At 40.5% G+C, this 27,138-nt stretch overlaps 1 long non-coding RNA gene across 2 annotated transcripts; it reads left to right on the forward strand.

Annotated features, from left to right (window-relative positions):
- Nucleotides 1–19: 19 nt before the first annotated feature.
- Nucleotides 20–26,901, forward strand: LOC123000704 (uncharacterized). 2 transcript variants are annotated; one of them, XR_007188899.2, is made up of 4 exons: nucleotides 20–408; nucleotides 1,343–1,467; nucleotides 2,624–2,714; nucleotides 24,275–26,901. It is a non-coding gene; the product is annotated as an uncharacterized LOC123000704 (long non-coding RNA). The 2 variants fall into 2 exon arrangements; XR_006408866.3 differs by lacking the exon at nucleotides 24,275–26,901 and adding an exon at nucleotides 5,198–7,402.
- Nucleotides 26,902–27,138: the final 237 nt, after the last annotated feature.

The following is a 27,138-nucleotide window of genomic DNA, read 5'->3' on the forward strand; positions in this document are numbered from 1 at the left end:
CGCGCCGAGTCCGCCGGAAACTCCTTCCCCCGGCGCGGCGGGCTCGGCGGTGTCCGGCCGGCCGGGACCACGCGGGCGGAGGGATCCTGCGGAGCACGAGCCGGGGAAGCCTGGACCGGCAGCCGGGGGCCGACCGCCGAGCAGGCGTGGCGGAGCACTGAGCGGGGCCCGGTGCCCGGGTTCTCGAGCGGCGGAGCTGCGGGGCTTGGGCTCCCGTGCTGGCCTCGCTCGCACCTGCGTGGGTTCACCTGGATTCGCCAGGCCGCCCTGCAAGTTCCCCGGTAGTCCCGTAAACTCTGAGTTCAGGAAGTGCCTAAGGGTTTCGGGAGCATTTAATGGGATAACTCTTCAGATGCAAGTCTTCGGTTCCTGGTTAATGGCCCATTCGTATTCTGTTGAGCTTTCCTTGTACGTTGCTTCAAATCCTTTTCAGAAATTGCGTAGTACCCTCGAAATTGTGGGAACTTTTACCTATTACTATTCATTGTAACCCTACCTGTGTTTCCATACAGTATTTGAAAGCCTTATCCTTCATCTTTTTTTCCTACATGTGTATTATAACATCTTATATTCTAAACGCAAAAGTCAGGTCTTAGTGATATACACAAATTGCCAAAATGTCAGAAAGGACCCAAATCAAGCACTTGTTCAGTCTTTCTGCAGTGGAAGAGTTATATAAATATAACTTACGTCTTTAGTAAGAGAAAAAAGAACACTGGCTAAAGCTGCCTCCCTGGCATACATGCCAAAGGAGGTAGAGGTCCTACCACAAAGCAAACCAAGCCTAATATAAATATACAGCATCTCCAAAATGTCTGCAGTGAATTGACCAAGGCAAAGTGTTTAAATGAAATAATACAAAACAAACAGCACACAAAAAAGAATGCAGAAGGCTGCACTTGCAGCTAGAGGCCTTGGTAATTCTGGAGCAGTCACCACCTTTGTATGGAGCATTTACTATGTCATAAGCCTGTGACAGGTGCTGAGAGGTGATAGGAGGCTGTAAAAGAAAAGCTGAGCTGGATATGGCTTTGTGCGTCTTGCTGAGGACCTAAGGGGTGAAGGCTGAAGCAGGCTTCTAAGCTAGTTAGAACCCAGTGAAAATAAACGTAAATGTTTGCCTAGTGCATTACAACATGGTTTCACGGGTATGTTCTCATATAATCTTCACTACTGCCCTATGTGACTGCTAGGGGGGAATGACAGAAATGCAAGATGTAACAGTGTATGAAAGTTTTGTCCCCCTTGGAGTTTATATTATGTGCCAGGCCTTGTGCTAAACCCTGCAGTGCAACATTTCATTTCACACTTTGAGGCACTATTATTATTCTCTATTTTACAGGTGAAGACACCGAGACTGGAAAAGTGAAGTCTTGATCAGGACATTGCTATGTAATCTTGCTGGAATCCGGCACACACTTGAGACAGTAGGAAAATAATCTGAGGAAACTGAGCAAAATGACTTATGTAAGCACCAAGAGCTCAGGAGTTGAGACAATGGGGAAATCAATACAGGTTACAGCGTTCAGTCATTCAGCAACATTTTTCAAACAACTGTTGGATAAACAGTACCCTGCTGGGTACTGTGTAGCAATGGGCCCACATCCAGTACAAAAGACAGACCTACGAATGACAAATTACAATACAATGAGATCCATGTTTAGGATATTTAGACTCAAGATACTCTGGGGTGACATGCTTCTCCAGGGAGAGATATCAGTGAGGTTTCCCAGAGAATTTAATGTTTAAAATGGGTCTTGAAGGATATTTGAGAGTTTTTCAAGTGGAGAAAAGGGCAAGTCATATATGGCAGAGGGAAGAGCATGTACAAAGGTACGGAAAGCTGGACATACATGGCCAGACTGAGAATCAGAGAAAGATTCACTGTGTCTGGAGGTCAAGTACATAAAGTTTGTAGGGATAAGACTGGAAAGAGAAATTGGAGCCATGGTGTATGTGAGGTGAAAGAGTTTGTTATCCTCTAGGAAATGGGAAAATGAAGCTATTTTAGTGACAGATCTGCACTGTGAAGGGAAAATTTGAGCCAGAGAAAAGGTAACACCTGAGCTTTACTTTGAACACCAGTTTAGATTTGGACAAGCAAAGAAGTGGGTATAGAGTGTGAGCAGAAGCTTAGAGTCCTGACAAGCAAATCCTGACAGGGACGATGAGACCAGCCAGGTGAGAAGGGCATAATCTTAGGAGAACAGGGGAGGGAAGAAAAGATTATACAATGACGAATCTTGAATGGCTGGATGAAGTTGGAAAGTTGGACTTCATTGTCTAGGCAGACCGGGTAGCCACTGGATGTTTTGATCATGTTTTATATGTGACGTGAATTATGAACTGAGTAAGGAAGAAAGGAAGCTTCAAGTTCTAGCTATGTGGCAGTTAAAATAGTCTCTGCTTGCAATAATGAACCCCTGTTGGTGGCAATGAGTCTGAATTGGAAAAAGTAGACCTCAGCAATGGTCAAAAGATAAACCAGAGGTCTTTGGTTTTAAAAGATGTCTATCACAACCACTGTGCATTTTCCCTCAAATTCTCACTAAAATAACTACTCATATACTTTTAAAAAACCACACTACCAAAAACTGGTATTGATTGTTACTCTTTTTTCCAGAGTCCAGAAGGAATATTTTTTCTACCACGTTAATGTAATTGGATGGGAAATTCAACTAATAATCCATCCCTGTTATGCCAGTTTTAAAAAGGTAAGTGCTTCATCCCTCTTTACTGTTTGCCTTCTTAAGAAATCATAGTGGTTCCCAGAATTCAGTGTGCACCCGATCATCTAGAGAATTGTTAAAATATAGATTCTCGGGCTTCACTCCCCACCCCCACCCTGAGTAGGTCTGAAAAGTCCCAAGAATATGCATTTTTAGCAATACCTGCAGGAGATCACCTGCATGCCGCACAGTTTAGTCACAAAACTAGGTAACAATTCTCTCCATTGTTCTGTTTTGCTGCTGAAGCTGCCCCACCTATTCATCCTCTTCAACACTTCTTCTAAAACAATTTGTAAGTACTCTCCCCTTATCTACAAGCAATCAAAATAAAATAATAAAATAAAATAAAAAGTGAGCAGGGAATTGGAGAAAAGAGGAAAGAAGAGAACAGATGACGGCCACTTTGTATCATGTTCTTGGAAAAGGACATGACAGGAATAGCAGCCTTGAGAACACCGTGAACTGTAGGTTTTCTTGAACTCCATCTATTCAGAGTTATGAGAAGGAACCCAAAGGAACCACAAGAGCCAAAGCCTGCTAGATCTTAAGATCTATGAAGGGAATTTGACCAGCACACAAGTGGACAGACAAGAGGGCCAAAGACAATTCGACCAGTCTGTCTGCTGACAAAGACCAGGTCAGGATCAATGAAATATTCTATATCCAAAAATTAGGAAAAAGGAGGAAAATGGGATCCATTTTAAAAATACTGTGAGACAAGGCAAATAAAATAGCATGGCAATTCAGAAGGTAGGTAAATCACTGAAAATGTATTACAGTGATGAAGGGGAAAAATGCTGCTTGCCATGGTTAAGAACGCAAGAATACATAGCCTTTATGAAATAAGAGGGAGCAAGAATGAGAAGTTGAGAGAGATGAGTAAGGTAAGAAATATACACTGGAAGAACACCATCACACACACAAAATACTCAATAATGCTGGATAAAATATTTTAAAACAGCACTTAAAATGAATTAGTAAGCTTATAAGAACGTAGAGAAAATTTTCTAGATCCAGGAATAAAGCTGGGGGAAGAGTCTGGAAGATTAGGAATCACCAAAGGTGCTGGATGCCCTGAAAACATCTCTCGTGGGTTCCTATAGCTATAGGTGACACACAGTACAGGGAGTTGGATTGAAGACCCCAGCATAAAGCCAGGCTACAGAATTAGCTAAATGGGAGAGTAGGAGAAAAAATTGCTGAGGTGGACAATAAGACATCACATCTATCTGCTTGATTCTAGGTAGAACGTTTTTTTCTTTAAGAAATTGTGACTTCTACCTGAAACTCAGATGGGTTTGACACCTGAATATACAAGTATTTGCTTGTTATCAAGAAAATGTAAGCCAATAAGTTTAAGTTGACTCAGTAAATATATAGGATATTTGCACAGCACAGTTAACAAGTTTTATTTAACATACCAAAAAATAGCAAGCATAAATTGGAGAGTGCACACTATCTGCAAGAACAAATAGAACATTAGAAATGAGTTATGTTAAAGGCCATAAAGCAAGTTTCAACAAAAAGCAAAGAACAGAACACAATTTTGGATCTTAATGCAATTAAGCAAGGAATCAATTTTATGACATTTTTAAAAAACAGATATGCTTCTGTACACTAATGGGTCAAAGAAGAAAATAAAATTAGAAAACACTTGGAACTGAACAATAATGAAAATGCCTCCAGTTAAATCCTGTGATGTGAATCTAAAGCTTTACTGTGCTTAGAGGCTAAAAATTAATGGACTAATCTTTCAACTTAAGTATAAAAAAGAATAGCATTAAATCCAAAGGAAGTTGAAAGAAGGAATACTAAAGACAAATAAAAATTAATGACATGAAAAACAAAGATAAGAAATACATCAAAAAAATAGGTATGTGTAAAGACTAATTTTTGTGGCAGAAATAAAATGAACTCAAGAGAAAGATTGGAAAATAAAGTTGCATTAGTCTCCCAGAAAAATGAACAGAAATACTAAGAAAAGGAAAAGAAAGTTTAAAAATTAAAAGATCAGTCCAGGAGTTCTAATGAATGAGTTCAGGAGTTCCTGAAGTAGAGGACAAAATGAACAGGGAAGGAAATCATCAAAATTGAAAAAAATTCCCCAGAAATGAAGGAATCAAGTGTTCAGATTAAAAAGACTTAGCCCAAGGAAGTTGTTCGTGAAATTTCAGCAAACTGACAGCAACAACAACAACAACAACAACAAAACCCAACAATATTTGCAAGCTTTCAGGGAGAACGTCAAGCTTTACATCAAGAATTAAGTATCAGAATAGCATTGGACTTCCAAAGTCATAGCCAAAGGGAAAAGAGAGAGACAATATAACCCCAGGTGCCTGTTTATCAAAACATAATAAAGATGTCAATAAGAAAACTTATTTTACTTTGGCACTGAGTTACAATATTTAAGTTTGTTGAAATATTGAATGCATAAATGGCATATTTTTTTTTATTTTTATTTAAAGGGCAAGAAGTATATTCTCTATACATTACATTTGCCCCTGGGGAGAAATTTGCCTGCTATAGCAATAGTGGAAGCCAGAAGACAATGAAGCAATGCCTTCAAAATTCTGAAAGAAAATTGTTATCAAGAATTATACACCCAGCCAAACTATCAATTAAGAGTGACAGTAGAAGAGACATTTTCAGACATGTAAAAATCTCAAAAACAATGTGTTTTGATGCACCTTTTCTCAGGAAGAGAAAGCCAGAAGAGACAGCTGTGCAGCAGGCCAAAGCCTACCAGTCTCCATAGGATCTGATCAGAGGGTTCAAAGAGACTTCAAGAAAATCAAAGTCACTAGAAATTGTCAAGAAAATGGAAAACAACACTAGTTAATGGGTTAATAGTGAGCCCATGAAAGACTAAACAAACAAAAGAAAATTACTAATTTCAAGGAAAACAGAAAGTGCAGGAAAGGTAAAGTACAGTATAGTATATGGCTCAGCTCTAACTGGCATTTATGTAGTCATAATAACATAAACATTGAATGTTAAGGTAGCCAAATTATGATATAACTGAATTAGTAAGATAGGAGGATAGTGACTAGTGAGGACAGAGCTAAATTCCCATCTTCCAAAGTCGAAAATCAGTAGATAATGCTTACAGCTGAAAACTCAGAAAACACCTAAAATTGAAAACTCACAAAGTAGCAACATAAGCATGTTGTTAGAGATATTGAGAATTGAGATAAATACCAAGAATCAGCTAAAGAGTTGAAAACAGTTGTGGGATATGGATAGATGGGGAGGGGGCTTCTGAGTATTGCTATTTGCTCATAATAATCTTAAAAAGCTAGATTTGGGGAAAATAAAGGGATTGTACCAATATTTACTCTCACCAGTTTGTACGAAGGCCTCTGCTTCCCCGATCCCTTCCCTACACAATTAAAATTAGGAAGAAAGGAAGGAAAGAGGGAGGGAGGGAAGAAAGGAAAAGAAAGAAAATCATTATCTATCTGGTACCCCCAAACTGACATTTGTTATTTTAATTTTTATGCCTTTGATCACCAGTGAGGATGAACACTTATTCATACGTTCAAAAGTCATCTGCACTTTTGTTACTAATCAGTCTAATACTCTTGCATGTATTTTTTGAATGATTGTTCTGATTTTTTTAAATATTGTTCTGATTTTAAGAGCTCTCTCCGTATTAAGAATATTAATACTTTTCCAGTAGGTCGTCAATACGCTTATGTAATTATTTCCCCTCTAGCTCAGTCCTCAAGTCCTTGTGAACAAATAAGTTGAACTAAGGAATAAACATGAAATAATAAAACTATAGGCTTTGGAACCAGGCAAATCCGGGCTCTAATCACCCTTAATTTCCAGTTGTGTGATGTTGGGCAAATTACTTAGCCTTTCCGAACCTCAATATCCTCATCTGTAAAATGTAAATAATACTTAATAGAGTATTGTGAGGATTCAATAATAAATGGAAAGGGTCTAGCAGATCACACGGTAGGTATTCAGGAAATGTTAATGATTTGAGTAAGCAAGCTTTGGACATTAGGCAACTTGATAATTTGAAGTATTTTAAGTGGATATTAAATGTAAATTCAGTACGGGGGTGTCTAGAAGTCTTGATTACTGTGATAAGTTGCCTTTGTTATATTTGAATACACACACACACACACACACATATAGAGAGAGAGATAGAGATAGAGAGAGAGAGAGAGATACAAGAGTCTTCTGTCCCTTTTCCTCCAAAAGAGCAATTTTTTGGTTTCTTTCAGTGCTAGACAGTCTGTTATATTTGCCTGCCAGAACTCCCCTTCTACTTTTTCTAATGGGAGTAACCACTTTTCCTTTGGGCACCTGCATCTCCCAGACCTGGTCCCTCCTCACCAGGCAGAGGGCTGGGCATAGGACTCAGACTCACAGAGCTTGACCCAGCACCAGAGAATTTCATCAGGGATGGCTATAGGTGTAGGGACTCTTACTTAATCAGATTACAGGTGATTACATCCCCCATGTAATTCAAGAACTGCTGAGGCCGTATTTGCTATAATTCAGCGAGAGCCTGCCTGTGACAAGAGAAATGCAAAACAAATGATTAAGACAAAGAGAAACAAAGTGTCCTGGCAATATATTTTGAACTCTGAATCAGCCAAATCTGAACCACCCCCTTGGACATCAGCGAGCAAATAAATATTTATTTCATGTAAGTTTGACTTAGCTCTTGTTACAAGCGTTCTGACTGATGCCAGCTTTTCCCCAGAAGCCTTGCAGGAGTGGCTTTGCTGAGAGATGTGGCTGTCCTTGGTATCCATCACTTTACAGTACCTCTCTATATACATGAAAACGTGATGAGCTATAGATTATAAATGCAAGTCACATCAACCTCCTAACTTATTAACAAAGGGAAAAGATCTTGGTAGAAGCAAGATGGCCACACGTGTATATCCCTTGGCCCCCAAAAATCCCTAGTGGAGGCACAACCTTCCAACACAACTGCTCACTCAAGGTAGGTAGGGTGTTGCCAAGTGTGGAAAGCACATTTCTTGTAACAACATAATTTTCATTACATTCAAGTCCTGTTCAGGAAAAATGTAATCAATCTATGTACTTCTAGCTAAGGAACTATTTATATCAATCTCTTTTGATCCCTGCATCTCAAAGGCCAGCAAGGGAGAGCAGAGTGAGCCCCCGTGTCTCAGTTCCACCCTTTCCAGCATTCTGGAAAACCATTTTCCCAGCACCACCCTTTGACTCTGAGTTAATACCTGTTATCAGTTGTTCTAACACTGAATTTGATCTGAGCCCCACAACCATAAATCCATTTCACCATATATGAGCTTATCAAGAAGCTAAATTAGAGACCAATTTTCACTATTTAAAAGGATTGTCTATAAGATTCCTTTAAAATTGTCAATCTGTAGTGTATACAATTAATTGATAAAAAGCAACATGTGTCCGTTTTTTCAAGGACTATTCTATTTATTTTATAGAATTTTTTTCTTTTGTACATGATTTATCCTTAAAATATTTCCTCAAAAGCATCTAGTTATCACAGAATATTAGCCTCTCATTTTATAGCCGAAAACGTCCTATCTCCTATGTCATTACTCTGTAACCTTACGGAAGTCCCCTTTATTCAGCACCATTCAAGGTATGCAACCATGCATAAGTACCACTTTCTTCAGTAGTCCAGGAATTATTGAGCTTTTACTCTGGCTGCTCCCTCCACCCAGAATTCTCTTCCGTAACTGGTTCTTTCTCAGTTTCAGGTCTCGGCTTAAAATGCTACTTCTCAGAGAAGCTTCCTGATTCCCTATCAAAGTAGGCCTCCTTCCATATTTTTAATCTCATTGCCCTTATCACAACCTGTAAGCACTGTTATATGCCTTTCATTGTCTCTCTTCTTCATTGGGTCCTAAGCTGCAGGGGGCTGTCTGGTTGAGCAGCTTCTCCCAAGTGCCTAGCACACAACCTGGCGGAGTGAGTGCTCACTAAGTATTTCTTGAATAAATGAAAATGTTCTTTTTTCTACATTCTCAGCAAGTCTCAAAAAATTAGCAAAGGCTGATAATTGCTACTCCCACCAATACCAGATTCCATAACACAAACCATGCATAATAAGTTTGGTAAATAACACAGATAGTCACACTGCTACATTTGGTAGTCATCACAGCCAACTTTGGTATGTTTAATAGTTGAGACTATTAGTTGTTTTTTTTTTAACATTTTTAAATTTTTTAAAAAATTGTGGCAAAATGCACATAACCTAAAACTTACCATCTTAACCATGTTTAAGTATTCAGTTCTGGGGCATTAAGTACATTCACATTGTTGTGCAACCATCACCTCCATCCATCCCCAGAAGTCTTTTCATCTTGCACAATCAGAAGTCTGTACCCATTAAACAATGACTCCCCAGCCTCTGCCCACCATGGTTCTACCTTCTGTCTCTATGAATGTGACTACTCTAGGTACCTCATGTATATTAGCCAGGGTTCTCCAGAGAAACAGAACTAACGGGATACATAGATATACACACAGACATAGATTCAGATACAGAGAAATGTATTAAAAGGAATGAGCTCACACCTTTATGCAAGCCAAGAAGTCCCAAGATCTGCAGTCAGCAAGCTGAAGATCCAGGAGAGCTGATGGTGTGGTTCCATTCTAAAAGCTGGCAGGCTTGCAACCCAGAAAGAGCTGATGTCTGTTGGAGTCCAAAGGCAGGAGAAGGCTGATGTCCCAGCTCAAAGAATCAGGCAGTTGGAGTTCCCTCTTCCTTTTTATTCTTTGTAGACGTTCAACACAGTGGATGAAGGCTGCTCATATCAGGGAGGACAATTTCCTTTACTCAGTCTGCCAATTCAAATGTTAATCTCATTTGAAAACACCATCACAGACACACCCACATGCCCAGAATGTTTAAGCAAGTAACTGGGCATCTCAGGACACAGTTATCTGTCTTCTTTCTTATTACTTAGCTTAAAGTCCTCAAGGTTCATCCATCTTGTAGCATAGGTCAGAATTTCCTTCTTTAATTTTTTTTTTTTTTTTTTTTTTTTTTTGCAAAACAGCAACAACGTACAGTTTCTTTTTAAAAAAAAAAATTTAATTCAAGTATCGTTGATACACATGTTCCATTAGTTTTAGGTATATAATATAGGGATTGGACATCTCTATGTGTTACTCTCTGGTACTCTGTCTGATTAATTTCAGTTAACGTAACATTCTCTAGGTCCATCCATATTGTTGCAAATGGCAAGATCTCATTTATTTTTTGGCTGAGTAATACTCCATTGTATATGTATACCACTTCTTCCTTATCCGTTCATCTATTGACGGACACTTGTGTTGCAGAACTTCCTTTTCAAGTTTGAAAAAAAAATCCCTTTGTATGTGTCCACCACATTTTGTTTACCCACATGTCTCCTGTTGGACTCCTGGATTCCTTCCACCTTTTGGCTATTATGAGCAATGCTGCTATGAACATGTGTATACAAATTTCTCTTCCAGTCCCTGCTTTCAGTTCTTTTGAGGTATACCCAGAGTAGGATTTCTGAGCCACATGGTAATTGTATTTTTAATTTTTTGAGGAGCCACCATACTGTTTTCCACAGAGGTTGCACCATGTTACATTCTCACCGACAGTGCACAACAGTGTGCAAGGGTTCCAGTTTCTCCACATCCTCCCAAAACTTGTCATTGTCTTTGTTTTGTTTTAATATTTTATTTATTTATTTATTTATTTATTTATTTGAGGGAGGGAGAGAGAGAGAGAGCACGGGGGAGGAATGGAGGGAGGGAGCAGACTCCACCCTGAACACAGAGCCCAACATAGGACTCGATCCCAGAACTCTGAGATAAACGACCTGAGCAGAAATCAAGAGTCGGTTGCTTAACCGACTGAGCCACCAGGTGCCCCTCTTTGTTGTTGTTTTTTTTTTTATAGCAGTCTTCTTAATGGGTATGAAGTGATTATTAGTTTTTTATGCTTAATTTTAATCACTTTGTGTCTGATTTTATCACTTTTGCTAGATTCTCTGGCATTACCTTTTTAAGACTGATGGCCCAGACGTCAAGAGATGATGCCTGATACAGTAGTTGACTAATGAGTACTATTTAGTGGAGATTTTCAAAAGACAGTATGGTAAACAGGCTAGAGAAGAAACAGAAGTGGTTAGTCTTGGGCAAAACAGTCCATATAGGTAGCAAAGAGGAAAGAGGTATGCGTATGGACAGTATGTTATGGAAAAATCATTTTTCCTAGAACCAAGTGGATATAATAAAGTCATTTATATTTATAGTTGGAGTGGGAGGCAAGAATGGAAGAGATAGCGTAGTTCCTGATCATTTAGAATGACTCCATACCAAATACACTGACCATCCCTGGAATGATAGAAATATTACCAGGTGTATCTACTAATAAAATGTAGATTTTATAACAGCTTCAAAGACTAGGAATAAAAAATTGGTTGCCATGGGGGCGCCTGGGTGGCACAGCGGTTGAGCGTCTGCCTTCGGCTCAGGGCGTGATCCCGGCGATCTGGGATCGAGCCCCGCATCAGGCTCTTCTGCTATGAGCCTGCTTCTTCCTCTCCCACTCCCCCTGCTTGTGTTCCCTCTCTCGCTGGCTGTCTCTATCTCTGTCAAATAAATAAAATCAAATCTTTAAAAAAAAAAAAAAGTGGTTGCCAGGTGATGTGGTTTTGAAATATAGGTGAGGTTCGGTGGGGTGAGGTTGGGAGGCGACAACCAAGAAAGAATTCTTGAGACATCTTTGGTGCAGAATGGTGGTTTATTAAAGCATGGGAACATGACACATGGGCAGAAAGAGTCTTGAGGAGTGGTGGTTATATACTCAGGAATTGGGGGAAGTAAGGAAAGGGAGGTTTCAAAAGAACTTTCATATGCTAAGGAGGACCTACAAGATACCTATAAGATATCCAGACCTTGCCATTGTCAAATTAAGGTTGTTTTCCCCTCTAGCAAGGTATTAGCATTAAGATAGTTGGGAGATCCCTGGAAGAATGTCACACAGGTCCCACCCAGGAGTGGCTAGAGGATGGGGGAAATAGGGAGAAGTTGGTAAAAGAGTACAAACTTTCAGTTATAAGATGAATGAAGTCTGAGGATCCCACATATAACATGGTGACTATAGTTGATAACACTGAATTGTATATTGAAATTTGCCAAGAGAATGTTCTCACCAAAAAGTAATTCTCTCTCTCTCTCTCTCTGCATATGTATATATATATACGTATATATATACGTATATATATATATATATATATACACACACATATGTGTATATATATACATATGTATGTATATATTAATGAATTAGTTGAGAGGAATCCTTAAAAATGTATACACATAACAAATCATCATGCTGTACACTTTGAATATCATAGTCTTATTTATCAGTTATACCTCTCTAAAGCTGAAAAAGAAAAAGAAAGAACTATCTCTTAGAACACAGGTGAACCTTGACCCTTTTTCTAAACTGTTGATCTCCATACAACCTAACCCTTTATTTTCTCCACTAAAGACCCGCAAATTTAATTGTAGATGATTATCTAAAATTACCATTGTGCCTTATTTGTGTTATGACCAGATCATGTATGATATGTTTTCTTTTAAATTACAGCACCATTTGAAGTAAATCATTCTTTTATCATCATGCATTATAATTATTCATAAGGAAACATTAATTTGTTTAACAAGCATTTATCATACCCTTAGAATATACAAATGCATCTAGCCTCCAGGAGCTTACATACTAGATACAGGGAAGGGAAAATACATGTTAGAGCTTGAAGTAACTAGGAAAAAAAGTCACAGACAACATATGATTAGTTTAAGGAAAGTGCCATACAACATTATGAAGTATTCACTGTGTGCTACTCGCTGTGTAATTCACTAGAGGAATAGTAAATCAGTCATCTCCCTGCCCTCATGGAATCTACCATCTGTTTAGGCTATATTATATTTAAAAGCTTAAAGTGTGCTCTGTTGGACAGTGGTTTTCAAATTTTGCTTTGGAGCCTGTCATACAATAAAGAATTTTGTCTTTGTCTCAGGTTCCTGGTAGGGATAGAAGTGTCTTTGTTACTCATGAGCCCCTTGGATCACACTTGAGTTATGCTAATGGGGAAACTCATGGTGGGCCTCTAGATAGCTTGATGGGGGCCTGTCATGCTGGAAAGACCATTGACATGATTAGAGGGTTGGGGCTTTGAACGCATGGTATCAGTCCACCTTCCTGACCTCTGGGGAGGGGAGGGACGCTAGAGATGGAGTTTAGTTATGGAATCAAAACTCCTATAAAAACTCTGGTCACCAAATCACATGGCCAAAGCTCTGGACAGAGAGCTTCCTGGTTGGCGACTACATTGATGTGCTGGGAGGTAGATACATCCTGGTACCACAGGGAGAGGGTGTGAAATCTGTTTGCTTGGGATCCTCCCAGACCTCATCCTATGTGTCTCTTCATTTGGCTGTTCCTGATTTATATCCTTTATAATAAAACTGTAGTCTGAAATATAGTGCTTTCCTGAGATCTGTGAGTCATTCCAGCAAATTGCCAGACCTCAGAGGGGTCATGCAAACCCTCCAGATTTGTAGACAGTTGGTCCGAAGTGAGGATAGTCATACTGTGGACTGTGTCCTTCAACTCGTGGGGTTGGGCTAACTCTGGGTGGTTGGTGCCAGAGCTGGATTGCAGCACACCAGTTAATGGCCGAAGAGAGCCCCTTCGGGGGCTGCAAAGGAAGGGGAGGAGAGGGAGGCTCCATCCTCGTTGTAAATCCTGTTTTCCTCATTGGCTTCCTGAGTAAGCTTTATTGAGCGCTGATTTCATTTCAGCCACTGTTATTTCTGTTTCACGAATGGGAAAAGCGAGGCTTAGAGGGGATAAAGGACTTACCCATATATAAATGCGAAGTGTCCAGGGACTTGACAGTTAGGAAGAACAGGTTAAACCCAAGAACCGCTGTGGAAGAGAAATTACCAGGTGGCTAATTATCTTTGAAGATCAAAAGAGAAAGAAGAGCCAAAGCTAACTTAAGGTTGTTACCCAAAGGAAACCAGTGTTTGGGAATATGGGCAACCACAAAAGAAGGACGTCACTTTGAGCAGAGGTGATTACTTTGCATAAAAGAGAAACAAAAACATTTAAAGTTCAAATGTGAGTGAAAAGGAGGAGTAAGGAGAGAAGGATCACGCAGGCTGCCTACTTTACTCTTCACTAAAGCCTTCGCTTCCTCGCCGATAAAATGGAGAGCTAGTGACCTGAGGATTCCAGGCTAGTTATCCAGCAGCACCTACGCGTATTTCAGGTTCTCAACAGACAAGAATCCCGTTTCCTTCTCCTTAGTGTGCACAGTTAGAGCAGGAGGGGAAAATGATCGGGGACCCAGACCCAAAACTCAACCACATCAGCCTGTTCAATGTCTACCCTATTTATTAAGACCCTTTTACAAACCCAGTGAGATACGGCCATTAGAGCAGAAATACCACAGTGTGCTTCACATCCCCTAGCTAGAAGTTTAGGATTGCTGGAGAGGGGTCATGTTAAATCACAGCCCATAATCACTGCATAATAAAATTCAGTGTATAATAATCTTTGTTTTTGTATTTAATATTTCTGCAGGTATATAAACAGTACAATGAAATTATAAAAATATTTATATTTAAAATATAGGGCCTAGGCTTAGAGAGGTCTGTGTGGGTTTCTGGCATGAATGAGCAGAAGACTGGGTAATTGTGTGGGACAGTTTTATAGTAAGATAGCGTTTGTGTACTATAGATCATCTAGCATCCCTGGTCCCTGACGACGGTGCCAGGAATAGTCTCTGCCCGGAATGGTCTCTTGTCATTGCGACAGCTCCAAAAACCACCTCCACAAATTTCTAGTCTGTGCCCTGTGAGGTGCTACTAGTCCAGGTGAGAGCTATTGCCCAAAGCTTCCCAGGCCGGAAGGACATCTAAGGCAAAGAACAAAGGTCTCTTTATTTACCCGGTACAATTACAGTCCTCTCCTTGTTGCTTATCAGTGGTTCTAGCTAAATTGTGGTCATCACTGCTATCCTCCATTGTCCAAATGTGGGCACTTCAAGGGCTGTAGGCCCAGCTTCCTCAGAGGCCTCTCTCTGCCACACAGTGTCCTGAGGAGACTATCCAGCTCTTGCCAGCTCAGCTCCTGCCCCTGTGACACATTCCACAGCCTTTGCAGCTGGGATTCCCCTCAGGGGTGGAGAAGTCATATGGCTCTCATTGAGCTGCACGCAATAGTGTCCCTGATTTACAGGAAGTTCCAGCACACTTGCCGAGTCGAGTCGTGAGGAAAAGGCCAGGCCACTGCCAGCTCCAGCCACTGTTCTTCCCTTGGACCCCTCCCTCTTCACTTGGCTCTGGGGGTGGGAGGAGTAGTGTGTACAAGAACACTGCCTTTCTCTCCTCTTAAGGCCCCGGATGATGGCGAGGCTGTCCTTTCCTCACGCCTCCCCTGCCCTCCTCCTACATGCTAGGGAATTAGGCCAGTGCCTGCTGGGAGTGCTAAGGCACCTTCTGCCTGCTCTGGGGAAGGTGTCCAGCTCCAAATGTTGCTAGGACTCTATAGAATGTGGAGTCATGTTGCGTCTATCCTTAGCTCTGAACCCTGCTTGCCAGTTCCAGGGAGAATGTCCTGTCGTTACACATAGTTGTTGCCTCTGGGGAAGCATCCTGAGTGTCTGGGGTGGGAGGCAGACAGACATTTCACTGTATGCATTTGTACTGTTTGAACATTGTACCATGTGCATCTATTACTTTATTCAGTTAAAAGCTATTTTTAGAACCCAGAAATGGACTCACAACTATATGGTCAACTAATCCTCTACAAAGCAGGAGAGAATAACCAGAGGGGAAAAGACAGTCTCTTCAACAAATGGTGTTGGGAAAACTGGACAGCCACATGCAGAAGAATGAAACTGGACCACTTTCTTACACCATACACAAAAATAAATTCAAAATGGATGAAAGACCTAAATGTGAGATAGGAAACTATCAAAATCCTACAGGAGAACACAAGCAGAAACCTCTTTAACCTTGGCCAGAGCAACTTCTTACTAGACACTGTCACCAGAGGCAAGGGAAACAAAAGCAAAAATGAACTATTGGGCCCTCATCAAGATAAAAAGCTTCTGCACAGGAACAGAAATGATCAACAAAACTAAAAGGCAGCCTGTGTAATGAGAGAAGATATTTGCAAACAACATATCTGATAAAGGGTTAGTATCCAAAATCTATAAAGAACTTATCAAACTCAACACCCAAAAAACAAATAACCCAATTAAGAAATGGGCAGAAGACATGAATAGACAATTTTCCAAAGAAGACATCCAGATGGCTAACAGACACATGAAAAAATGGTCAACATCACTCATCATCAGGGAAATACAAATAAAAACCACAATGAGATATCACTTCACAGAGGTCAGAATGGCTAAAATTAAGTCAAGAAACAACAAATATTGGCAAGGATGTGGAGAAAGGGGAACCCTCTTACACCGTTGGTGGGAATGCAAGCTGGTACAGCCACTCTGGAAAACAGTTTGGAGGTTCCTCAAAATGTTAAAAATAGAGCTACCCTATCACCCAGCAACTGCACTACTAGGTATTTAACCAAAGGACACAAAAATACAGATTTGAAGGGGCACATGCACTCCGATGTTTATAGCAGCATTATTAACAATAGCCAAACTATGGAAGGAGCCCAAATGTCCATCGACAGATGAAATGATAAAGAAGATGTGGTATATATATATACAGTGGAATATTACTCAGCCATCTAAAAAATGAAATCTTGCCATTTGCAACAACGTGGATGGAGCTAGAGTGTATTATGCTAAGTGAAATAAGTCAGATAGAGAAAGACAAATACCATATGATCTCACTCATGTGGAATTTAAGAAAGAAACAGATGAGCATACGGGAAGGGGGAAAAGAAAAAAAGGAGAGGGGAAACAGGACATAAGAGACTCTTAACAATAGCGGACAAACTGAGGTTTGCTGGAGGGGATGTGGGTGGCGGATGGGCTAGATGGGTGGTGGGATTAAGGAGGGTACTTGTGATGAGAACTGGATGTTGTATGTACGTGATGAATCACTGAATTCTACTCCAGAAACTAATATTGCACTGTATGTTAACTAATATTAAATTAAAAAATTAAAAGCTATCTATTTTTAAAAGGGAGGAGGAATAAATTAGTCTATATGCATTGACTTGAAATGATATACATGATATATTATTCAGTTAACAAAGCAAGCTGCAGAGAAGTGGGCATAATAGTGATAATAGCAATAGGCATAATAGTAAAAGGAAGGAAAATAAGTAAACAGTCCCCCCCATGCTCATGTTGGTACGTGTTTTGTAAGTGCAGGGAGAGGTGTGGAGGGTCACATACCGGTCTGTTAACATAATTACCTCAGAGGCATGGATGAAGGGATGAGAGAAAAACTTTTGCTATTTCCTTTGATATTATTTTAAATTACAAAACAACACAGGCTTGTTGTAACAAATGCAGCTTCAAACAAGCCTGTGTTGTTTTTGTAATTTGACAGAGAAGGAAGGAAGGGATGGGAGAGAAGGTGAAAGAGAAGAAGGAATATCTCACACCACCATGCCTACAATCCCAAACCCAAAGACCCAGTCAACAAAACCAACGAGAGCTCTCTTCTACAGATTTACCTGCCTCCGGGGAGGCAGGCTTATTTACTCCCTCTGTTTGCTCTGACACTTGGTCAGACAGGTTTCAGGAATAATGACTTAACCATACAGGCATTGATCTCACTCTCTCAGGACCAGTTCAGTCTTTCAGGAACAGGGATCTTCTCTTAAACCCTCCAAGACTTGTAGATGATATCTACCATCCTTCTCTATGGTAGAAGAAACAGATCGCTGTAGTTGTAAGTAAAAGAAATAAAACCAAAATTTAAATACCCATCAGTGGGAATGCCTGGATCGCTCAGCTGGCTAAGCATCTGCCTTCGGCTTTGTTCATGATCCCTTAGGTACCCCTGGGATCGAGTCCTCGCTCAGCGAGGAGCCTGCTTCTCCCTCTGCCTGCTGCTCCCCTGCTTGTGCTTTCTCTCTCTCTTTTTTTCTCCCTCTCTGACAAATAAAATCTTTTTAAAAAATAAAAAATAAATACCCATCGGGGCGCCTGGGTGGCACAGCGGTTAGGCGTCTGCCTTCAGCTCAGGGCGTGATCCTGGCGTTATGGGATCGAGCCCCACATCAGGCTCTTCCGCTGTGAGCCTGCTTCTTCCTCTCCCACTCCCCCTGCTTGTGTTCCCTCTCTTGCTGGCTGTCTCTCTCTGTCAAATAAATAAAATCTTTAAAAATAAATAAATAAATAAATACCCATCAATGGTTAAGAAATTTAGCCTTCCCCAACATCAATTAATTCCTTTTGAGAGCAAAAGTTGCAAGAGGAAAAAAGCATAAAAATGTTGGATGCCCCTAAGACAGGGGAGGTTGTAGGAGGAAACTGTGCGTAAAGGAGTTGGGGGGGGGGGTTGCAAATTCACTGTGCATCCCTCCTCACGGTGACCTGGCCTGGGCTCTCCTAGCAGCAGATGAGTCTGAATGCTTTTCCTTTCCCACTTTCACAATGGGTGGAAACCCTTAGGAAACGACTAGTAACACAAATCTTCTTGCCTAATTTAAGGTGGAAAAAAATGATTATGTACATCAGGTAGGCAAAGATTTTTGTTGAAGCCTTGATAGTAAAGGTGAGAATGGGGTAAGAGCCTCCCCTTACACATCGCTGGTGGGTGTGTAAAGCGGTAGTTCTGGGATGCAATGTGACAACATGGAGCAGGGACCCAGAAACATCTGATACCCCCGTAGGACTCTAGCTTGAGGAGATACGCAGGGATGTTATCAGAGATGTGGTCTAAGAATGTTTTGTGTGGCATTATTTATAATCCTGGAATATGGAAAGCTAATTGTTCAATAGAAATGACTATAGTATAGTTCTAAAATCTTCATAGTATAACGTTTAAAAAGCTAGGGAGTAAAACCCTCTATCCAACATGATTCCAATTTTTTAAAAAAGGTATAATAAGGATATAAAATCTAGAATCTGAGTGGTCAGTTCATGAATAATTATAAATTTTTTATCCTATGTTTTAAAACATTTCTACAATAAATATATATTCATCGTATTACTGAAGAGAATAATAAAATGAAGGGAAAGAATCAGTTCTATTCTCACATAGAATGCATTCTCCTTGACACATTTAAACCCGTGAATTTAGGCCAACCCTATTATCTGACCAGTGTCAAATGATTGAACAGTCTGTTTCTGAATTCATAGATATCCCTGAGGTCCTGAAAAATCCACCTATTTAGCTACTAAGGAGCCATTACTCCCCAGGAAAAAAGAGGGCTCCAAAATAAAAATATTTTTTTTCCTATCTCATTTTTCTCTTTTTCTTGAGAGAAACTTCTCTATGCAGACAAAAATTTGACAACAGTTTGTGCCCCTTTATGCATTTTAAAGAACTGGCACCCTGAATGGGATTCTGAATAGAATTTGTGCAGATGGAATGTAAATATCATCCTGAACTGAATTGGGCCTTCATCCTGTCCAGCCAATCTGGAAGTGTCTAGTGAGCTGTTTATTGTGTGAGTCTAGAACTCAGAAGAAGGTGTGGGCTGAGATGCAAATATGAGTACATTAGCATATGCAAGGCGGTGGAAACCCTGGGAGCAACCTCCATCTAAAGCAAGGGTTCTCCACGGGAAGAGATTTTGTCCCCCAGAGAACACTTGGCAATGTCTGGAGACATTTTTGATTTCAGGACTGGGAATAGGGTGGTCCTGGCATCTAGTGGGTCTCAGGCTAGGAATACTGCTAAACATGAACAGGACAATGACTAAATGCCAGTGGTGCCTAAATTGAATAATCTTAATCTCAAGGGACTCACAGGTCTGTTAAACTCAAAACTGAACTCATCCCATCTCCCTCAAAACTTGCTCTTCCTCCCGTGTCCCTATCCTAGTCAATCATAACCCATTTTAATCTTCTAACCAAATTAGAAGCCTTAGGTACCCCTTAAGCCTTTTCATACCTTTACTTCTTATCCAAATGATAAGCAAATCCTGCCAAATTTCTCTCTCTCATAGCAGTCTGTTCTTCCTTCTTCTCAGTCCTTCTGCCATTGCCGTGGTTCAGACCTTAATGCTAACTTTTCTGTTTGCTGCAGGAACCTCCTGAAGTTTTCCTCTTTCTAATCTTGTCATGCTCTCATCTCTTTTCCACATCCTTTCCAGTATGATCTTTCTAAAATGCAAATTGAATCATGTCACTTTGTTGTATGATATCTTTGATTCTCTTACGCTTGATGAGTGTGTGTGTGTGTGTGTGTGTGTGTTTCCTATATATATCCTATTCACTATTCAAACCCCAGACCAATTTCCAATTTCTTAGGGAAGTTTTCCATAACTTTTCAGACAAAGTCAATTTCCTGATTATATTCTTTTATACTACCATGTATCTCTCTTTTATAGCATTAAGCAGCACTGCAACTTTACATTTATTTGTGATTCTTTGATTAATACCTGTGTTCCCACTTAAGTGTGGGCACCATGGGAGTAGAAAGTGTGTTTTTTGTGATTGTGGTATTTTATTAGATTCCCAGCATCTATTGTGGTGACTGGCACATAATAGGAACTCAATAAATATTTGTTGAATGAGTGAATGCCTGAATAGATAAATGAGCTAATACTCTGAAAGCTCTTAGCATAGTGCCTGCTTTGTAATAAGCTATCAGCAAATCTTAGCTATTAGTGATAATTAAAATTTCTAAATGCATTTACCCTGAAATTACTTTGTAATACCATGGGACTAGTATTCCTTGGATGCTTTGGAAAATGCTGGCATAGACTGTCTTTTGAAGATTTTGGCTGTGAAAGAAAAGAAAGAGGTGGGAAGTTGCTAGACAAGGATTCAGGATCAGTGAAGAGTTTTGGTTTCTTAATGGAAAAGGCTTGGAGTGTCAGGACAGAGCTGCTCAGAAATATTTTGCCAAATTATTTCCTTTCCACAGAAATTATTCTAATAAATAAGTTACACATTATACCATCTTAAAGGCAAATCACAGTCTCTTAAGTCTCCATTGACTTGAACAGTTTCTGTCGAAATCCCCTCTCCATTGGAGCGAGGTGGGTGGGTGGTTGACTGGGAGCCACAGGGGCAGCTAAGAGGTGCTGCTCCATAATGAGGGGGGCAGGGTAGGAAATGTTTGGTGCTCAAGTAATCCATCTGAGCACCTCTTGGTTCTCAGTTGCCCCATTTTAATAGTAAATCAACAAATACAGAAGCTTCAGGGTCATGGTAAGAGTCTGGGTCACTTCCTAGGAACGCCACTAAGGCCAGCATAGTTCCGGGCGGAGGTGAAAGGACAGCTAGAATGGGCAAAGGAAGAGGTTGATCTCAAGTATCTACATTCTTTTGTTCTTCCCACTGACCTTTTTTTGTAAATTCTGCAGGAAATGAGACCCACCAGAATCGTGGGTAAGCTCTTTCCAGACAAAGGAACTTAACCATGAAAATACACAGGGGTATGAGTGACATAAAAAAGCAGACTGTAGTGGATACTGTAGTGTTCTGCTTAGAAATCTTTATTGGGGGTGGGGGTGGCGCCTGGGTAGCTCAGTTGTTAAGTGTCTGCCTTCGGCTCAGGGCCTGATCCCGGGGTCCTGGAATCGAGCCCCACATCAGGCTCCCTGCTCAGCGGGAAGCCTGCTTCTCCCTCTCCCACTCCCCCTGCTTGTGTTCCCTCTCTCACTGCCTCTCTCTTTGTCAAATAAATAAATAAAATCTTTAAAAAAAAAAAAAAAGAAGGAAAAGAAATCTTTATGGGGCCTAAACACCCCTACCTCAGATGCTGGGACTAGCATCTGCTGATGTCTCATAGCTTGTACAACTTATAAGCAATTGTATGACTGATGCAGAAAATTTCCAAAAGAGATTTAAGTTTTCTAGAAAATACCTTTGCTTACCACAAAACATGTCAAGTAGGTTCAGCTCACCGTCAAAATGTAGATCGTTTATGAAGCAATTTGTATCTGTAAGTGTGTTAACAAGATCTACATCTAGAAGGATCTGAACTATTGGGATAAATGTAATTTCATCAACTCAATGTCTTTGAAAAAAAATGCAAGGTCTCAGTAAGAGCTCTTAGTTATATTTCAAAAGAACTATTTAAACTCTTGAAAATTCGTGTAAATAAAAATCATGTTGTGAAAATTTTCTTTGTTAAAATATGTTAATTTTAAACTACCTGATTTCCTGGAAAATTTTATCATTGAAAATTACAGTTGTATGAAAGAAATAGTGATGTAAATATATATGTCCTCTTCAAAACAAAAATGCTCTCCACCACAAGAACTGTTCCCTCTCCTGGAGAGCAGCCCGTGGCCGCTGATTGGCAACTGCAGATACACAAAGGCCCAGCTGGGCTAGCTTCAGTATGGAGCAACACTGAAAAGGCCATCCCCCCTTCAGATTTGGCCATAGGATTAGTTACATTCGTGGCCTTTCCATCTGCTCCATCTGCCTTTCTTCCTTCTTGCTTTCACCTGAAAGCACTCCCCAAAACACCTGCTGTGCACAATTCTCCATCTCAAGTCTGTTTCCAGGAAACCCACCCCAAGTTAGGGAGTCTTGGAAGACAGCACCCCTTGGCATGGACTTTGACATTCTTGGTATGGCCAGCATAAATTGTGATACTAGGAGTCTCCAAGTGGCTTTGTGACTGGAGGATGCAAAAAGATGTGAGACATTCCTTGTAGATGCTCAGAAATATCTGAAGAATCTGTGTCGAGGAGATAGAGGTCCCAAATGAATGGTGAGGTTAAGGAAAGAAAAATTTTAATTGTTAAAGGTAATGAGACCTCATTTGCTGGAAGGCAATGGCGAAGTACCAGGGAGATTTAGATTGTACTTCTTAAGGAAACAGTCCAATTACTACATGTGTGTCTCTTCTAAAATTAGATTGTATCATGCTGTATTGTAATAACTTTATCTTTAGAAGAGAGATGCTCAAAATGTGTTTTGTGAACCAACTGCATCAAACCACCTCGGGGCTTGTTAAAGATGCAGATTCTAGAGCCTCACCCCATACTTACCAGGTCAGAGTCTTGGGAACTTGTGAATCTGCATGTTGAACAAGCTTTTAAAATAAATATTTCCAGACTGCTTAATGGGTATGGGGTTTCTTTGGTGGGTGTTGAAAATTTCCTGGAATCAGGCAGTGGTGATGGTTGCACAACATGGTGAATATACTAAAACCCCCAGAATCATGCACTTTAAAATGGTTTCAGAGGTCAATTTTAAGTTATATGAATTTCATCTTAATTAAAAGAAAAACAAAACAAAACTATAGGGACAGAAATCCACATCAGGTTGCCAGGGGCTGCAGCTAGGGGAAGAGGGCGGACTACAAAGGATCATGAGATTTGGGGAGGAATGATAGAAATTTTCCATATCTTGACTGTAGTGGTGGTTACATACCACCTAGAAGTATATGCCTAAATAGGTAAATTGGACTATATGTAAACTATTTCTCAATAAACTCACTAAATAAATGCATAAATAACCTCCAAAAGATTCTTAGACACTCTAAAGTGTGCGCACTGCTGCTCCGAAGCAGTCATCTATCTCCAAAGTGAGGACACACCCCTCCCTGGGTTTTGGAAGACAAACTACTGGAGTTTAGGAAGAAAATAACAGAAATTCTATCTATGTATATTTAAAATATACAGACAAGAATGAAATTATGCTTTCCTAACATTTTTAAGTTCACTTTAAAGCCTTTACTAATATTTATATACAGAATGACATTGTTGTCGCCACTGGATCTGTGTCATGTCAGGTACACAGAATGTTCCAGGGAACAGTGGAACATCTTGCATAATGAGGAAGTTGACCTTTGTGATCTCATTCATTCAGTTGCTTTCAGCATACTGCCACAAACTGCTGTTTACATGGATTTATGGATTATAATATCTACCTTTATTCTCTTTTAATACTCTTTTAATGCTATCTACCTTTAAACAAATCCTTAAAAAATGGACAAGTGGCTTTAAAAATCACTGCAAAGGAGCTGCTGATTGAAGATGGTACTGATATTGTGAGCCCAGGGAACAGGAAATGGCAGAACTGACCTTTTTGGGAAGTGCTCTTTCATCAGCCGCATTGGGAAGGGAAGCAATTGTGGTCTAATCAGATCTGAAAGAGTGAGCTAAAGTGTGAGAAATTAATTACTTTCCAAAAGAAACTTGTGTTATGGAGCAAGCATTTTGGAAACCGAAGTTTGGCCCTATCTCCACCATTGAATGAATCTGTTGGCTCATTAATGCAAATATGACATCTACTAAAACTGTCCTGACTTCACACCTAAAATATTTGGGCCAAAACCTGGAAATAGAATTTTCTAACCAATTTAAACATCTACCCAGTGAAAAGTTTCAGCAAGCTTTCAACCCACTGGTTAAAAATTTTAAAACACACTTTCCAATTACTTTGCAGGAACAACCAATTGATATCAGGGAAGACGGAAATCGACCATCTGGATTTCAACAAAGACTTCTGCATAATTAATGTATAGGAGAGAAAAATGAGTGTCATTATTTAGCAAGTGTTGCCAATGATGCACTTCTCCCCTTTGATTCTGTGTATCTCTGAGACACTTTGCCATTAAAACAGAGTATAGCTATCAATCAAATTAGAAAGAGGCATTGAGATCAATGTATCACAAACTGTCAAACCCCGATGTTGCAAAATAATGCAGCATATTCGGCCACATGGCTTTCACTGGAGAAAGCTAATACAAGAGTTTAATGAAGGCATTCCGTAGCGTTCACGGTGGGCCCCTTCTTCACTCTCCACCTAGCACTTTCTTCCTTTTGCTTTCGCGCCATTAGTCTCTAAGGGGATGAACTCCCAATTTAAGTTCCTTGCTCTGAGTCTTGTCATTTCCACTCTTGAAATACAACCTCCACTTGGTTCTGCGGCAGGTCCTTCAAACACAGGATGTCTGGGACAGAGCTCAGTATTCCTACCCCCCCGCCCCCACCCAACCCCTTCCCCTCTTGGTCTTCCTCATCTCGGTTAGTGGTACCACCTTCTACTGATGCCTGAAACCTCTGTGTCTTTCTCTTTTTACGCCTCACATTCAATTGACCACCAAAACTTAATTCTTCTACCTATGTAGCTCTGCTTTTGTCTTTCAGCTTTCTGTTTGTCTTGAGTTCTCTGTGCCTGTCTGTCTCTCATCTTTTCCTCTCACGTTATTTCTAATTCTGTTCCCTTCCTCATCCTTCCTTATCCTCTGCCTGCCCTGTCACCCGAAGAAAGTACTAAAGCATTTTTTTGTTTGCTGTATTTATTAAATATTTATTGTACTAAAGCATGAAATGGAACACTTTCTATTTCTCTTTTTATACCCTATATTTATGTATGCCTTGACTGATTTTTATTGTTGTTACTGTGGGTCAGCAGGTTTGGATAGAGAAAAAAAAATTTCCACTCCAGAATTAGTAAATTAGTGTTTTCCTTGTAGCCTGACATAGGAATACACGGCCACTTCCAACTCCTAAGGAAGAAAAATTCTTAGGCAAATGTTCGTGTTACCAGGAATCTGGGGCTACTTATGTAGCTCCGGTCAAATGTGCTATTTTTAAAGACAAGATGCGCCTGGGAGGAAGAAGCTTTGTAGATTGAAGGAGGCCCTTCTAATGCAAAAAGGGGTCTTAATACTCCTTAGTCATAATGTTTATTAAGCACTATTCAGCAGAGCTTGTTTCAGAAGGTACGTTATTTATGTATACATCATTGTGTACATTATTCAGAATCTATACGATTTAGGAAAGTACCCTAGGAAATTTTTTTTCACAAAAATGACTGCATTTCAAAGCAGTCATTTTTAAAACAATATATATATTTAGCATTCATTTTCAATGGGCCATTTGAGCTGTGATGCTGATTTTTAACATTTGCTTTTGTTGATGTTGTGATACATTAAAGTGAGAGTACAGGAACTTCCTGACTTATTTGTGCCCAATTTAGCCCAAGTTCCTTGCCTGTGCTCTCGCCGGCTGCTGTAAAGCGGCTCTCTCTTACATCGGCTGCTGAGAATTTTCCTCCTTCCCTCGGATCCCTTTCCCTCCTGCTAAAGCAGACCCTCTGCAGCCCAGAATGACACAGGACTCCCACGTGTGCTGCTGTTCCTTAAACCTCATCACTCCTGGTCACTCTTGTCTTGTCCAGGGCCTCACTCCACTTGTCCCTGTGCCCCAAACTGGTAGTAGAATGGATTCAATTCTGTAACACTGCCCTACAGACAAAAGGCTTAGTGTCCATCCTCAAAGTGCTCACCTCTCATAGGAGAAACAGAAGGAAGCAACTACAAATGCTAAGTTAGAGGTATACCCTAAGGAAGGCTCAAGGGGGTCTGCCCAACCCAGCCTGAGCAGGCGGGAAGGACTCATTCGAGAAATGGGTGGAGGTGTGGTAAGGAGACGAGGCACAAAGAGAGGCAGGAGCCAGCTATGAGGAGTTTAGATGTGATCCCCAAAGTATTGGGGTCCTTAAGGAGGAGAGCAACATGATGAAATTTGTCTTGCCTCCGGGATGGAGAATGGATGGGATACATCAGGAGAGACAGGCAGAACCATGCTGGTTGCAAGGCAATGGCCATGGATGCAAAAAGGAGATAAACTAGAGAGGAATTTAAAGGTGGAAATGCGACAACATAAAGTATAGTGGTGAGTGCAGCTCAAGGAAGAAGAAAAGAGAAGGCTTTTGAGAAAAAGGGAGAGAGAAGCGGGGAAAATGGAGGTGAGAGGTGGAATCCAGAGAAAGAGGGGAAGGGGGAGGAGTGAAAGAGAGGGACTTCCCATCAGGGCCCTCACACTGCTCCCAGAAGTACAGGTTTGTGTTTGCAAGGTGATGGAGGGGCTGGCAGACATAAGAAGTGGTGAAAGCCAAGACAAATTGGGATTGGCATGGAGGAGGGGGAAAATCCACCGAGCCTTCCTCCTCACGTGCACCCTCCAAAGCCTTGTCCCTTCCTCCTTTTTGAGTTTCCGTTCCCATTTTTTGAGTCTTCTTTACACTCTAAGTCACCATGTTGAATTGTATTGTGAAGGAGGTGAATGATCTTTTTAAAAATGTTTTGATATGCATAATATCCCTAAGAATATATTATAACCAGGGCACTTGGGTGGTTTAGTCAGTTAAGCGTCAGGCTCTTCATTTCGGCTCAAGTCATGATCTCAGGGTCGTGAGTTCAAGTCCAGGGTGGGCTCCCTGCTGGGCATGGAGCCTGCTTAAGATTCTCTCTCTGCCTGTCCCTCTGCGCCCCCCCCCCCTTTTCCTTCTAAAAAAAAAAA

The sequence above is a fragment of the Ursus arctos genome, unplaced genomic scaffold (assembly GCF_023065955.2).
Source record: "Ursus arctos isolate Adak ecotype North America unplaced genomic scaffold, UrsArc2.0 scaffold_10, whole genome shotgun sequence".
NCBI classification, from domain to species: domain Eukaryota; kingdom Metazoa; phylum Chordata; class Mammalia; order Carnivora; family Ursidae; genus Ursus; species Ursus arctos.